General features: G+C 44.8%; 1 long non-coding RNA gene across 1 annotated transcript in view; it reads left to right on the top strand.

The window, feature by feature from the left end:
* The window catches only part of LOC142290506 (uncharacterized), a 200,121-nt gene that overhangs the window by 149,710 nt on the left and 32,834 nt on the right, over positions 1-17,577 (top strand). The window contains exon 3 of the long non-coding RNA XR_012750327.1: positions 15,784-15,967. This is a non-coding gene — a long non-coding RNA (uncharacterized LOC142290506). The remainder of the gene's footprint in view (positions 1-15,783; positions 15,968-17,577) is intronic.

The raw sequence follows: 17,577 nt of genomic DNA, 5'->3' as shown, positions 1-17,577 counted from the left end.
TCTTCTGGAGCTTAAACTGTTTCTTCCACTGCTTGTGGGAAAGTAATCACTGGCACTATTATGGCTCCATTGTACTGAGGCCAACTCTCAGGAAAGTCTTTCAAAGAGGACCTGTGTTCTGCAGCAAAGCCTTTCGAAGAGGACCCTTATTTTACAACAAAGTTTTGGGGAGAGGACAGGTCACAGGAAGGGTCTGCGGCAGAGGCGGGCGAGACCCAGTCGTCATAGTAACTTGCGACATACCACCGAGGGACACTTCTGTGAATTTTTCTGAATTTTTTGGGGGGAAAATTTCACGAACATCCATAAAAGCCTATGGGTGCCAGTGAAACATCGGATTGTGGAGGATTACATCTGAGTGCAGTTCGATAAACGCAGAGACAGGCAATGGATTTAATCTCTCCATCTTCTCCACATCTGTGCTGCGATTTCTCGCATGTGAGAGAATCTGAGCACAGTGAATGACACTCAGCTCACACAGTTTGAGTTGAGTGTCATTAGCACATCATATCTGACGCCATACGCTAGTCTGACCCCAGCCTTAAATTCAGTAGCACGGTGCATGATAGCATTATATTCAGGATCAAAGTATGTTTGACTATGAGGAGTTTATTTTAGTATGGCGGATGATGATCTGTTGCAAAAAAAAAGAGGAGCCAAATACTTTGTAGAAGAAATTTGCAGCTAGATAGTTATTATGGTGGTCTAGACAAAGGCAATATGAAAAAAAGGAAAGTGATCAACTGACAGAGAAAGTGCCACACATAAGCCACTAGATGTAAATGTTTAACCCCTTCACGACTTTTGATGTACTGGTACATCAATGTTCGTGTGCCCGCTTTTGATGCGGGCTCACATGCTGAGCCTACATCTTTCCCTTCACATGATGTTTTTTTCTTACAAATTTCAGAATTTTTTTCCACCACCTAAATAAAAAAACTATATACATTTGGTATTTGTATACTCGTACTGACCTGGAAAATCATATTGCCTAGTCAGTTTTACCATATAGTCAGAGGAGGACATATCAATGGTGCAGCCTGTGCAGCCGCACAAGGGGCCCAAGTCATAAGGATGCCCATTTCTACCCCCAAAGCTGGTGGAAATATGTATTTTGATGAGACCTTGGGCTGCAAAGGGTCCATATATTGTTCTTGTACAGGAGCCCTTTTTTGTCTCTGTCCACCAGTGCGTACAGTGAATATGGTAAATAAACAAAAAACAATTGTGGAATTGCAAGTTTTTGCAACTTCAATGTTCTTGGAATTTTTTTTCCTGCTTTCCACTCCATCACAAGCTAAAATGTGCTATAGGGATGGAAAAGTAAAATAGTTATATCTCTTGAAAGAAAGGAAAGAAAAATCTAAAGAGCAAAATGGAAAATCACAAGGTCGTGATGGGGTTAACTTGCCTTTAACTGCTTCTGAATTACATTCACTCACACTGTCCACAGTTAAACATCTCCCTGCATATCCATCCCATTATATAGGTCACATTGGGAGCGGTAGCTTCAAGTACGCAATGTACTTAAAGGAGTTAACCTGACACAACAATTGATTTTCTTGATAATTGTAGTAAGAAAAATTTACTTTTTCACACCACACCATTGGATTTTGTTGCTAACCTTCGATTCCCACCATTTAAATATTACTATTAGGGTCCAGCCACATAAACAAAAACTGAGCATAGACTAAACAGAAGAAATCCATGGCAAAATCTGAATTTGTGATGGATTTTAAGGCAGATTTGACATTGGTTTCACCGTACACATTAAGTGTGAAATTGGTAGAGTACACCCTTATTCACATTCATTTTAATGTTAATCTTACCAATGCATCTCTAGTCCACTGCAAAATAACAACCATTTCCAAAAATACCAAAATTATATATTTTCTTTACTTGTCCTTCATGAGACTACAGACATCTGACTTTATATGTAATCCCTCTTTTGCACAAGGTTCTTCAATTTCCTCTTACACTCCAAAAACATATTGATAGATTAGTTTGCCTATTCTGAATTTTGACATTGAAGTGCTGGAATGACAATATCTGCACTGCTTGGTGGAAAATGTTGGCACTAAATATGGAATAGTGGAGTACCTAGAGTTTGATAGGCCCAATGCAAAGTTTGGACCAGAGCCCCCCCACTTGGGTCAGGATAATGACACTGACACTCGGGGTACGGGATAATGATGCTGACACTTGGCTCTTTCCCTCAGCACCCAGGTTTCCCATGATCTCAAATCCCTCTTTCTATCAACACCCAGCTTTTCTGTGTTGTGATATCCATATTGTCCTCAGCACCCAGCTTCCCAATGCTCTGCTATACATCTTTCCATCAGCACACAGCTTTCCCATGCTCTGCTATACATCTTTCCCTCAGCCCTCAGTACCCAGTTTTCCCATGATATCAGAGCATTGGAAAGCTGGGTGCTGAGGGAAGATGTATAGCAGAGCATGGGAAAGCTGGGTGCTGAGGGAAAGAGCCTCCTTCCCTCAGCACAAAATGTTCCCATCCGATGCTTCCATCTTTGTTCCCCCTCATATAAAGCTCTCCAAATACTAGAATGGCCCCCACATAGCCTTCCATATAGTATAATGGATCCCACATAACACTTCATATATTAGAATGCACCCCAATAGTCCTCCATGTATTATAATACATTTTCCATAGTCCTCAATGTATAAGGTAGCCCTCATAGCCCTCCAGTTATTATAATGCCCCTCCTATAGTCCTCCATGTACTATAATATACCCCATAGTTCTCAATTTATAATACTGCACCCCATAGTCCTCCATATATTATAATGCACCCCCATAGTCCATGTATAAGGTAACCCCATTAGTCCACCATATGATATAATGCAGCCCCATAGTCCATATTGCATTATGCAGCCCCATAGTTGATATTGGATTATGCAGCCCTATAGTCCATATTGCATTATGCAGCCCCATAGTCCATACTGCATATGCATCCCCATAGTCCATACTGTATTATGCACCCCCATAGTCCATACTGTATTATGCAGTCCCATAGTCCATGTTGTATAATGCAGCCCCATAGCCTATATTGTATTTTGTAGCCCCATACTCCAAATTGTATTATGCAACCTCATAGTGCATATTGTTACATCAAATAATGTGCCTGGATAGACTTAACATTTCCTTCTTCCTATCATATAGGAAAATTAAATGGTATTTCAGCTATAGCTTACTTATACATTCCATCAGGAGGGCAAAGGTGAAGAGCCGGGTTTTCTATGAGTCTGCATCAATTCATAGGTCAATAAGCATAACACTGAGTTACGTGCTACTCTGCGGGCTGCTGTCACCTTCCTGTGGTTGCAAAACTGCTGATTATTTGCTGGTATTTGCTAAGTAATGATCAAACTGAAACATGGATATTGTCCTTACTGAACTTGGCTTGGAGGTGGAAGACCAATGTGAGTGACAAAGAGCAATGCTCTCTACATCTGGATAATTGATGTGTACTTGCCTTTTGAAATTAAAAGTTAAGGATTGCAAAAACTTGTCAGCAATGAATTGGTATGGAAAGTATTCTGCGGCAATTCTTAAATTTTTCCCTGCAGTGACTACTGAGGAAAATGTAGAATTACATGGCAGACATTTATTTACCATAATATCCCCTTCTATGGCATTCAAAGAAATATGGACAATAGCTTGTCGACATACACTTTTTAAGCTCTTCTTTACCAAGCAATTTTTTTTCTCGCTTTCTTCCAAGAATGCTTTTTAATCACAGATCATACGAAGGCTTGTTCAATGTGGAACAAGTCGTACAGTAGTTTTGAATGGCACCATTCATTTTATCATACAATGTCATGAAAATTGGGGGAAAAATGCAAATAGGGAGAAATGTTAAAAAAAAATATATATATACATTTGTCTGTAAAAATGAAACCCAAAAAACAGTGGCACTTATATTTTTTTTTAAGTAGTTTAAAAAAAAAAATAAAAATCTAAGCTATGTAAAAAATTTAAAAAAAAAACTGATTTGTGCCCTCATTTTCTGAGACCAATAATGTCTTAATTCTTTTTTTTTTTGTTTTTCATCAATGGAGCGAGTTCTTTTGCATAGCAAGCTGTGGTCAATATTTGCAAGGTTTTTTTTTATTGACTTTTATCAATTTTTTTTGTGAATGAAAACACCACTTCAGGTGTTTAGATTTTTATTTTAATTACCCTACAGGTCAATTAATTTTATCATTCCATAGATGGAACTTTTACAGTCACAGCAAAATGAAATATGTTTACTTTTTGCTTATTTAATTTCTTTATTCTTTAATTGGGAAAGGAAGAGGGGGAATTCAAACTTATATATTTTTTATTTTCGTATATATATATATATATATATATATATATATATATATACATATATATATATATATATGCTCCCTGAGGAAAAGTATATTGAAACGTACATCGGGGTAAGGGACGACACAGCACCATACACCAGGTAATTATTGTTTACTGCCACAGGAGCACTTTACCTTATCGGTCATTGAACTTTATCTGGATGCATTATTGTCCGTTTATAGTAATCATCATTGCACCTTATACTTGAAGCACTTTATCTCACTGGTCACCAATTAGCACCAATTAGCACTCAGCACTTTGCATCATAAATGCCTCACGGAACCTGCTGAATACACATACTGCACTGGATTAAATTAGGTTTTCTAAGTTGCAATTTACCTTCTTTTTATTAAATTTATATGATTTGGAAACTGATACTATATGTCACTTTTTTACTTAAACATATTTTGCATCAAGATTATATTTATTTTTTACACTATTAATGAATTTTATTCCTGTATGTGTATAATTTAATTTTTACATAAGCCAGGCACATTCACTAATATTTGAATTTTTTAGACAATAATATATTCAATTTGTATCGAACCCTTTGGTTTTGTTTACTCTTGTGCCTACTATAATCCTAATATTTATGCTCATATATCGCCCCTCCTGTTGAAGCACCATTACTTATTATATTCATTATTGTTTTATATTTACATTTTGAATATTTACCCAATAAACTAATTATTTTACTATATTGAAATCACTGTTTTTTTGTGGAGTATTTTCTGCTCCACGAGTGTTGTTTTAAATTTGGTTATACAGTGAACACATTATTCAGACTAAATTGTTCTTGATATATATATATATATATATATATATATATATATATATATATATATATATATAGTTGTTTTTTTTTAAAAAAAAAATTGTAATTAACTTTCATTTATTTTTTTAGACCCCTAAGGCACTTGAACCTGTAATCATTTACCTGTTTGTACTCTTTTCTGCAATACTTCTTTGTTGTAGTGTATGGTAAGAAATGATCTCCTATGAAGCTCAGCCATAGACTGGGCTTCGTAAGAGCACTAAGATGGCAGCTACTGGGATCCTTAATAAGATGCACAGCTGGTTGTACATGCACTCAGGGCCGTATTTGCCATTAGGCACTTGAGGGCACGTGCCTAGGGCGGCGCCTTCCAGGGGGGCGGCGCCCAAACCAAAATTTAAAAAAAAAAAAAAATTTTTTTTTTTTAAATCTTCCTCCCTCCCTCTTCCAAACTCTTTATTAAATCCGGGGCCTTTTTGGAGGAGGGAGGGAGCGCACAGTCATTTATAGTCGCGTCTATAACACGCGACTATAAATGACACTGTGAGCGTGCCGGCACTTACTTCCGGGGTCAGAGGAGCTGTAATCAGCTCCCCGCCCCGACGTGCTGCCGTGCGCTCACTGTGCAGAGGTCACAGGAGCGTGAGGCCGCGCAGAGGAGGACGGGAGCCGCCGCCGCCGGAGATGGAGCCGCCGCCGGAGATGGAGCCGCCGCCGGAGATGGAGCCGCCGCCGGAGATGGAGCCGCCGCCGGAGATGGAGCCGCCGCCGGAGATGGAGCCGCCGAGCAAGATGTCAGATGCCACCGCCGCTGCCACCGCCACCGTGGAGAACGGGAGATGCAGCCTGGAGCAGGTAAGCGCTTTACAGCCGAAGACAGCGCCGAACAAGCAACCCGGGGGGGGGGCGCAACATGGAGGATGGGGGGATGGAACATGATATGGGGGCGCAACATGGAGGATGGGGGGGATGGAACATGATATGGGGGCGCAACATGGAGGATGGGGGGGATGGAACATGATATGGGGGCGCAACATGGAGGATGGGGGGATGGAACATGATATGGGGGCGCAACATGGAGGATGGGGGGGATGGAACATGATATGGGGGCGCAACATGGAGGATGGGGGGATGGAACATGATATGGGGGCGCAACATGGAGGATGGGGGGATGGAACATGATATGGGGGCGCAACATGGAGGATGGGGGGGATGGAACATGATATGGGGGCGCAACATGGAGGATGGGGGGGATGGAACATGATATGGGGGCGCAACATGGAGGATGGGGGGATGGAACATGATATGGGGGCGCAACATGGAGGATGGGGGGATGGAACATGATATGGGGGCGCAACATGGAGGATGGGGGGGATGGAACATGATGTGGGGGTGCAACATGGAGGCTGGGGGGGATGGAACATGATATGGGGGCGCAACATGGAGGATGGGGGGGATGGAACATGCTATGGGGGCGCAACATGGAGGATGGGGGATGGAACATGATATGGGGGCGCAACATGAAGGATGGGGGGATGGAATATGATATGGGGGCGCAACATGAAGAATGGGGGGATGGAACATGATATGGGGGCGCAACATGGAGGATGGGGGGATGGAACATGATATGGGGGCGCAACATGGAGGATGGGGGGATGGAACATGATATGGGGGCGCAACATGGAGGATGGGGGGATGGAACATGATATGGGGGCGCAACATGGAGGATGGGGGGATGGAACATGATATGGGGGCGCAACATGGAGGATGGGGGGATGGAACATGATATGGGGGCGCAACATGGAGGATGGGGGGATGGAACATGATATGGGGGCGCAACATGGAGGATGGGGGGGGGATGCAGCATGATATGGGGGTGCAACATGGAGGATGGGGGGGGGATGCAGCATGATATGGGGGTGCAACATGGAGGATGGGGGGGGGATGCAGCATGATGTGGGGGCGCAACATGGAGGATGGGGGGGATGCAGCATGATGTGGGGGTGCAACATGGAGGCTGGGGGGGATGCCGCATGATATGGGGGCGCAACATGGGGGATGGAACATGATGTGGGGGCGCAGCGTGGAGGATGGGGGGGATGCCGCATGATGTGGGGGCGCAACATGGAGGATGTGGGGGCGCAACATGGAGGATGGGGGGGATGAAGCATGATGTGGGGGCGCAACATGGAGGATGAAGCATGATGTGGGGCGCAACATGGAGGATGGGGGGGATGAAGCATGATGTGGGGGCGCAGCATGGAGGATGGGGGGGATGAAGCATGATGTGGGGGCGCAGCATGGAGGATGGGGGCGATGAAGCATGATGTGGGGGCGCAGCATGGAGGATGGGGGGGATGAAGCATGATGTGGGGGCGCAACATGGAGGATGGGGGGGATGAAGCATGATGTGGGGGCGCAACATGGAGGATGTGGGGGCGCAACATGGGGATGGAGCATGATGTGGGGGTGCAGCATGGGGGATGGAGCAGAATGGGAAAATGAGGGAGGGTGGTGGACAGTATAGCAAATGGGAGTTACAGTATGGAGAATGAGAGGCATGGTATGGAATATGGGGTAGCATGGGGGGGGGCATGGTATGGAGAATGAGAGGCATGGTATGGAGAATGGGGTAGCACGGGGGGAGGCATGGTATGGAGAATGGGAAAGCATGGGGGGTACTCTGTATGGAAGGGGAACCATGGTGGGCTTGGTATGGAGGGGGCTTGATATGGAGAAGGGGCAGCATGGGGAGCGCTCAGTTAGGAGCCTGGAAGGGCTGGGTATACATAATGCGAAGCATAAGGTTTATTATAGAGTGGGGACATCATGAGGGGGACAGTGAAGTGGGGGCTGCATGGAGAGGTGGGGACAGTGAAGGTCATAGTTCATAAGTGAGGAAGGTCTGGAGGGTATAATTCAGTGGTGAGGACAGTGGGGATTTCATGTGAGGGGGCAGTGTAGTGGGAATGTTATAGGAGAGAATGTGGAGGCTGTATACTGTAAGTGACATGGTGTGTGGTCATTCTTTGTGCTGTGAGCTCAGTGATGGGCAGTTATTTATTCTTGGGCACAGCCTTGGGCTTACTTCGAGTGGTTACTCTTTAGTGAGAATTATGAGTCTGTCACCAGGTTTTTGCCACCTAATTTGAGAGCAGCATAATGTAGGGGCAGAGATCCTGATTCCAGTGTTGTCACTTACTGGGCTGCTTAATGTAGTTTTGATAACATCACTGTTTAATCAGCAGTAGTTATCATTACAGGACTACTTGGTGTGCTGCAGGTAGTCCAGCATATTCATGAGCTCTGTATAACTGCGAGATCTGCAGCAGAGAAAACGACAGCAAACAGCTCAGTAAGTGACACATCGCTGGAATCAGGGGCTCTGTCTCTACATTATGCTGCTCTCAGATGGGGGAGCAAAACCTGGTGACAGATTCCCTATACGGGCACCATTGCAGTATGTGATGCAGCAGACCAGACAAGAGGGGAGTCTTGGGAGACGCAGGACAATGTGTTGCTAAGAGCGATGACATTTTACTTTTACTCCCAAAATGGCAATTAATCTGCATACACATTTATACAGGGGACGTCGCTCTGGCATGTACAGTTTTACCTTAATATTATATATATGCAAACTGTTCTGTCCCCCCTGGTGCGGCCGATGTCTTGGTGCAGATGTGCACCGTCCTATTTGCATATTAAAGACAGTCCCTCGTCCTTAGGTGAGTCAGTGCTGTCTAAAATCACTTAGCATTTCTGCACGTGTCCTGACACTGGAGGAGCAGAGTAGCACTCCAAGTGTCAGTGTGGGTGCACACGCAATGTGACTGCAGTGTCCGCGTGGGTGCACCTGCAATGTGACTGCAGTGTCCGCGTGGGTGCGCCTGCAATGTGACTGCAGTGTCCGCGTGGGTGCGCCTGCAATGTGACTGCAGTGGGTGCGCCTGCAGTGTGACTGCAGTGTCCGCGTGGGTGCGCCTGCAATGTGACTGCAGTGTCCGCGTGGGTGCGCATGCAATGTGATGCAGGTACGTTCTGACACCTGGTTGCTGCCTGTATTTGACTGCTGATTCAATGAGGAAGGTTGTTGAAGTGAGCAGACAGCACATCACAGCGCCGTGTCCCCCTCCTCACTGTGCTCCTCCTGTGTTGGAGGCACACATGCACTGACGCTTGGCGTGTGCCGCTGTGCTCCTCCTGTGTTGTGTGCACACCCGCACTGACGCTTGGAGTGTGCCGCAGTGTTGGGTGCGGTGCAGCAGGAGATCTGGTGTTACGGTGCTCACTCTCACCAATGGATCACTATTAATCAAGACAAAGGCCTGGCTAGTATTTTCCTATATTCGGTGGTAATGGTGCACCAGGCTTAGGCCGCGCAGAAATGTCCTCATTTTCATATCAAATGTGGCTTTTTCAGTGAACATTAAAGGGAACCTGTTACACCCTTTTTCAATTTTAAACTGCCCCCCCTCTTGTTAGTGATGCAACGTAAGTGATGCACATTTTCTGACTATAAGGACAATGGAGCAGTTTAATATTAAAGGTCGTGACCAGTTCCTTTTAAGCTGACCTATATGGGTGGGTTTATTTCTCCACAGATCATGTCCCCCATATAAATATTTCCGCAGTCTAGGTGTCATTTTGGGGTGACAGATTCCCTTTAAGTCAGCTTAAAAATCATCTCACCTGACGAATGAAAGTTTTGCTCGTGCATCGGGTGATGGACACTGTTTAGATAAATCAGTTTCCCATCTTTGGCTGCAGTGTGAATGCTGCTTTTAAAGGGGTTTTCTCACATTGGGATCTTACCCCCTATCCTTGGGATGGGGAATAACTTTCCAATCGCTGGGGGTCCGACTACCGTGGCCCCGAGTGTTTCCCAGAACCAGAACATGCAGACAGAATGGATTCCGGGAGTAAAATTTCATAGTCCTGTCTCCTGAGCTGTGCACTTAAAAGGTCTTTTGAGCAATTGGTTGGGGTCTAAAGTCCCACCCCATGATGCCCCTTCTCCCTACTGAGCCCACCTCTGCCCTACTAATCTCCTCAGAATTAATGGACCTAAACCTATAAGATCTCGTCCAAAAGTTAAGTCTACTGCCTGGGACTAATCAGTATTGTGGTTCTTATATGGTCCACAGTCTAATGATGTCTGGTAACAACTACCAGCATCTCCTTACCATTGTTAAGGACATACTGAGAGTTGTACGTTAATGCAATACATAGATGTATATGGGTCTAACCTGACACTGCACTTGATTGCTGTGTGAAGTTGGCATTGTATTCATGTACTGATGGTGGTTTTGGCGATGTATTGTCTTCAGGGTGTGTTTGGTGATGTTATTGTGTTTAGGGTGGTTTTGGTGATATTACTGTATTGACAGTAGTTCTGTTGATGTATTACTGTACTAACTGTGGTTTTGGTTACGTATTATAGTATGTAGTGTGGTTTTAGTTATGTATTACTGTACTGATGGTGGTTCTGGTGATAGTCATGTGGCTGTTGTAATCTTTACCTTATCAGTCTTGATCCTAAAACATAGGGTCAGCGTGCTGGACTAAAAATACAGCTATCTGCATGTCTGTCAGCCGAATAAGTAATAGACTAAAGCCCCCATACACTATAGTCTGATTTTTAGGCCGGCAGCTATCTTGCTCGGCTCTCCAATATACAGGAGCACTCATTCTGCCAAGTGTTTCTGTGTTCTTTATTAGAGCCGCTGCTGGACATCTCCGACAGCAGCTTATCATTTAGAGGATAATAGGATCTACACTCCGTAATTGGACATGCTGGATCCTTATTCCCCTGACAATCAGAATTGAGAGCCCCTGTTCACATTGGGCTATCAGCAGAACCTGTCAATATTGGCGGGTTTAGACAACTTTAGGTTAATGTGTATGGAGGTCTTAACTACTATCTGAAGGCTCTGGGCTCTATCAGGGAATGTGCACACGTCTTGTAGTGGTCTGTGAACCCCCGGAATTATTCAGACAGGAAACACTTTAGGACAGTCATCATTTTATCCTGAAGCAAATATTTATTTTTTTTTGCTGTGGCTTCTTGGTTGTTTTTTCCAACATCTTTTAGCTACTGGATTTTACTTATTTTTTTAAATGAAGTAGTAAGCGGCATCCAAGCAGCAGGCGCCATATAATGGACCGGTCACAACTAGTAAGCGGCATCCAAGCAGAAGCCGCTATATAATGGCCGGTCACAACTAGTAAGCGGCATCCAAGCAGCAGGCGCCATATAATGGCCGGTCACAACTAGTAAGAGGCATCCAAGCAGCAGGCGCCATATAATGGCCGGTCACAACTAGTAACCAGCATCCAAGCAGCAGGCGCCATATAATGGCCGGTCACAACTAGTAAGCGGCATCCAAGCAGCAGGCGCCATATAATGGACCGGTCACAACTAGTAAGCGGCATCCAAGCAGCAGGCGCCATATAAAGGACCGGTCACTGTCAGCCGCTTCATGTCTGAGGAAACCTGACGCGCTTAAAAAAACTCCAAAGACTGAACATATGAACAGCAAGTCGTTTTACATTGCAGTGTATGAGTTCATTTCTTTAATATTTAGAGTTTGGGTTTTTTGGGCGGGTTATAGGGCGGATCTGTCTGGAAAAAAAAAAAAAAAGCTGTGTGCATATAACCGTAATCTGACTGATCAGAAGGGGGCGCCACCACTGACAGTGCCTAGGGCAGCAAAAACCCCAAATACGGCCCTGCATGCACTAGATACACTTAAATGCCACTGTCAGAGATTGATAGTGGCATCTCAATAGACACCAGTGATACAAGCTAGCTCTGATTGCTGTTGTTACATACAGTTGACGGCAGTATAACACAACCAGTACACTTTGTGTAGGAGTATTTTTTTATGTGTGGATTGAGCACAGTTCCTGAGCCTTCTCCATACACTTGTACACAAAGTCTGACATACTGTACATGTATGTCTAACATCAGGTAGGGGTTAAAGCACCAATCCAGCATTTTGTTTTTTTTCCAGCACTGCAGTAATGCTTTAAATTTTAGTCCCCTACCCTTATTCTTATACTTACAATCCGGCGCCTTCATCCTGTTGTGGTGTCGCTCCGATCCCGCAGTGCCATCTTATGCCTGTAACTTCCAACTGGCTGGAAATCAAAAGTTACGCCACACAAGTGCTCAATACAAATTTATGAGAGCCAGAAAGAGGCTCTCGTAGACTTGTATTAATTTGTGAACTCCCTGAACCACTGGAGCTGCTGGTAGGTCATAAATCACTGGAAACCAACAGAAGAGGCCGCTATAGCAGATAAAAACAGTGGAGGGGGATCATGAGAGACAGGACAGAGGACTTAGATTTAAAGCACGACTCTGCTGCAACCTCCATCAGGAATGCAGGGCCTCAGAACTCGGAGCCTAATCCTGTCACAGTGCCTCCGACTGCACCGGCAATCCAGTTTGGTAGGCAAATGTAAAAGGGAAGGCAGTAGTAGGGGAAGGTAAGTAGGTGGGTCGCAGTGGCTGATTCCATAGTCCAGCTTTGTGTAGTGGCTAAGCTCCCTGGTCTGGTTTGACTTTCATGTGGTTCCTGGCATGTACAGGCACCCAGATCATATGGCATGAGGTAGTAGCCGGGATGAATGCAATTCCACAAGAAACACGGTGGCAGAACGGTGGTTCAGTGGTTAGCACTGCAGCCTTGCAGTGCTGGGGTCCTGGGTTCGAATCCCACCAAGGACACCATCTGCAAGGAGTTTGTATGTTCTCCCTGTGTTTGCGTGGGTTTCCTCCCACACTCCAAAGACATGCAGATAGGGAATTTAGATTGTGAGCCTCTATGGGGACAGTGTTCCTGATGTATGTAAAGCGCTGCGGAATATGTTAGCGCTATATAAAAATAAAGATTTATTTTTTCATTATTTTTTTTTAAACACAGACATCGTAAGTTTCATGAACAAAGAGAGGGAAGTTTTACTCCACATAAACTGCAGTGCTGACAATGCACACAATAAGCCGGTCCATATAACAGTTTCCACAACATATATTACAATTTTTCCTTATCAGCAGGATTAACTCTTCCTCATCCAAGCTCTGAGAGTATCTTAGCATCAGGCATCTATAACTGTCTCAGCTATGAGCAGTTTGTGGGCTTTCTGGATCTTGCTGTTGTTCAGGGCCTACCTTGATTTAGAATAAATGGCAGCCTGGATTTTTCCTTTCCACAGATAGTTTCTTTCTCTTTACCAGACACAGTCACTAGAGGATAGAAGTGACTGAAAGTAGCCTCACTGACTCCAGCGTTCATACACCTCTCCCACCAAACTCAGTCCTCACCCCCTCAGTCCTCAGCCACAGACATCTTTGATTTTTTTTGCTGTCAGAAAATACCCAGAATTTTCCCACTGCTACTTAACTTGCTTTTACTATATAAGGCAACGGCAGTTTTAAGAAAGGCCAGCAGAGGTCAGTGTAGATGCTACAACTCTCAGAGCAAAGCTTCAGAAGGCACAGATAATGTCCAACATTATAGAAAAACATATGGCCCATCAGGGGACATTCTAGTAGTGTCTACTCTGGGTCATTACAACTCCAGCAGTAAAATAAAATGCTAGAGTGGTGCTTTAAGGAACACTAGCCTAGAGTCTAAAAACACATGCTTTATAGTTAATGTTGAAAATGGATACAATTTTGATAATTAATGCTCTTGTTAAAAGAATCAATATTATGAAATACATTCATTTTAATGCGCACATAGTACATCAGATATTTGTGGACAAATCAAGCAGCTAATTTTGGGTGAATTTACATGTATTGCAGTATTTATTACAGTCTTACCATCTTTGAATGAGGGAGATAAAGAAATCCACGACGTTAAGGTTATCCAGGACATGGCTGCTTTCCCCGGTTATGTGCACATAGTGTGTTTTTATCACATTTTTTGATGCATCTTTTAGTTTTGTTACAAAACTGCATGCAAATTTTCAAGCCAGCAAATCAATGAGAATTCTGAAGTTTAGTGCAAGTTACTTTTTTTTCCCTTGCAGTTTTAGTGCAGAAATAAATTTGTAGCATGTCAATTATTTCAGCCGTTTTGCAGTATTTTTCCACCCCAGAATGCACAGAAAACGCATGTAAAAAATCACCAAAAACGCCCCGAACAACACATTTTTTCTGCCAAGGAATGCAGATTTGGTGCAGAAATTTCTGCAACCAAATACTCAACGTGCGCACATGGCCTTCTTGAAACAAAGCCACACACATCCTTAGGCTATGTGCCCACGGGAGATTAAACCTGCGGATTTATCTGCGGAAAATCCACAGATTTTCTGGATTTTCCAGATGAATCCGCAGGTTTCAGCATGTACAGACACTCCCCATGTTATCCTATGGGACATGGGGAGTGCTGTGTCCTTGCTGCGGAATGTGCAGCTGCGGAATATGCTGCCGATGTCCCGCAGCCGCACGTAATTGCATGTCAATTCTTTCTGCGGAAATACCTGCGGAAATCCCGGCCCTCCACTATGGAGATAGGGCCGGGACTTCCGCGGGTAATCCACATGAATGTCCGCAGGTTTACCGCAGCTATTTTGCTGTACTACCACAGCTAAAAATAGCTGCGAATTCCGGTGAGCATCTGCGGGAAACCTGCGGCCGTACCTGCGGATATATCCGCAGGTACAAACTGCCGTGGGCACATAGCCTTAAGGGTACTTTTCACGCTGCGATATCGGTACCGATATCGCTAGCGATCGTACCCGCCCCCGTCGGTTGTGCAACATGGGCACAACATCACTAACACCCATCACACGGACTTACCTTCTCTGCGACGTCGCTCTGGCCGGCGATCCGCCTCCTTTCTAAGGGGGTGGTTCATGCGGCGTCACAGCGACGTCACATGGCAGCCGTCCAATAGCAGAGGAGGGGCGGTGATCAGCGGGACGTAACATACCGCCCACCTCCTTCCTTCTGCATTGCCAGTGGACGCAGGTAAGGAGATGTTCGTCGTTCCTGTGGTGTCACACATAGCGATGTGTGCTGCCACAGGAACGACGAACAACATCGTACCTGCATCAGCAACGATATTAAGGAAATGAACGACGTGTAAATGAGCAACGATTTTTCACGTTTCTGCGCTCGTTGATCATCGCTCTTTGGTGTCACATGCTGCAATGTCGCTAACGGCACCGGATGTGCGTCACTTACAACGTGACTCCGACAATATATCGCTAGCAATGTCGCAGCGTGTAAAGCACCCTTTAGGGTATGACTGACACTGCAGCTAAGCTCCACTGAAATGCTAAGCTGCAGTACCACAAACAACCAGTAGGCAGGTGTGCTGCTATATTTTCATATGATGCACATATCTCTACATTAATTAAATTTTTAAGTTTATTGCAGACATAAAGCTCACTAATAATTGTGTACTATATATGGGACAGATGTCATTCTTAATGTCCTTACTACAAATGTATGTTATGCAGTTATTACATTTTATTGTTTCTTGGTAGGAGGTCACAAGCCAAGAATTGCTTATCTAATTGTAAAATATAGAAAGTCACAATGTTGTAAATCCTCTAATTTTAGTAACATTATATAATTAATAATCTCAATCTTCTTCCTCCAACACTTTATATTACAGATTACACGAGCCTGGTGACATGCAATCCAGCAGTTTGATTGAGTAAGCTGGAAGATTTCAGCATGGCATTACGTCACTCTGGAATCTTGTCCAGTCTTTCTCCAAGTTGAACTATGAGCCTTGATTGTAACAAGACATTGTGTGGACCTGGACACACTGCACTTTTGGCAGTCATCCAGACACGGTATGATTACTATTAACTCATTATTCTCTTATTTGTCACTGTAAATACTACAATATCTGTCTCACAATTAAAACAGTACAATTACATTTTAAAATGTTTAAATTGGTGCTGACTTGTTGATCAGTTATCCATGAACGTTATTTTAGCTGCAGAGAAAATGTCCTACTACCGGTATATGTCAATGATAAAAATGAATGGTTTTCCATGATGGACCAGGTTCAATAGGTAATAATCAGTGATGAATGAACGTGCTTTGGCACGCTCTTTCCTCGATCAAGTATCGCGCAAACTTGTCGATAAAGGTTCATCAATCTCAAATTCGGTACAAGCTCATCTGGTTCGGCTCGGGCTTGGAAAAACGAACACTTTTCCCAAAAATTGGCAATGTTCGGTTTTGTTTGACAACTGTTTGCAGCTTTTCTAATACTTTACTATTACTTTGGCTACTATAGTGGTGCTGTATGATGAGCGGGGGGACGTGTTTGATGAGGGGAGGGGGTGGGGAGGGGTCGGAGGAGCAGCAGATTTTTTTTTTTTTCTTAACATTACGTGTGGATTTTTTGCCATCCATTCATGGCGCGGAAAGCATCCACAAAGTTTAGACACAAGGGCTTGTGTTATTGTCTGCCTAAATCACATGTCATGTCCCTCTGCATATAAAAGATGGACATGCGACGTCGGCGCCATTTTGCGATTGCTAAAGCTTAAGGACAGTGCTGCCGCCACTGCTGCTATACAGTTAACTTAGCAAGGGCATTTAATCATAGGTAGTTGAGATAGTTAGAACGTAGGGTGATAGTGTAGAATAGGGAAGGTCAGTGAAGGGAACCTTGTGTGCTATAAGTCGGCATTTCATCATCTAGCAATAGCTAATTTTGCGTCCAGCTAAAACTTGCTATTTATGCATCTAAATAGGGCCACATCTGTGCTCCAGGTCAATATTGTCATTTAATCACCTACCGTATTTTTCGGATTATAAGACGCACTTTTCGTCCCAAAAATTTGGGAGGAAAATGAGGGGTGCATCTTAAAATCCAAATATAGCTTACTGGGGGGAACTGTCTGTGCAGCGACCAGGTGCGTTCGGGCAGACAGGTGCCTGTGGCTGCGTGCGGGCAGCCAGGTGCCTGTCAGTGCCGGCTGTCTCTCTGTCCTGGAGGCCGGCTGCCTCTCTGTGCGTGCGTGCGGGTGGCCTGCTGGCTGCCACTTTGTGCGTGTGTGTGTGCGGGTTGGTGGGTGTGCGGCAGGTGTCCCAGTGTGTCCATGGTCCCAGTTTCAACTGATGGCACCGGGAGTCAGCGCTTGCGCAAATGGAGCTCTTGGATGAAAGCTCCACCTGCGCACGCGCCGCTCCAGGCACCATCATTTGAACCGAGACCACGGACAGACTGGGACACTCACCGCATTGGCCTGCTGCATCACTCACCCACTGCCACTACTGACCCGCCACGGCTGACGTCACTGACCCGCCGCTGCTGCCGCCACTGACCGTCAATGCCACCACGGACCCACTGCGGCTGCCAGCACAACCTCTGCCTCCTGTGATCCCGCTTCACCACCACTGCTGCTCCCCTACGGTAAGACAACACCGGATTAAAGATGGACCCCAT

Source organism: Anomaloglossus baeobatrachus, chromosome 2 (genome assembly GCF_048569485.1).
Source record: "Anomaloglossus baeobatrachus isolate aAnoBae1 chromosome 2, aAnoBae1.hap1, whole genome shotgun sequence".
Lineage (NCBI taxonomy): Eukaryota > Metazoa > Chordata > Amphibia > Anura > Aromobatidae > Anomaloglossus > Anomaloglossus baeobatrachus.
This window is presented reverse-complemented; position numbering and strand designations above follow the sequence as displayed.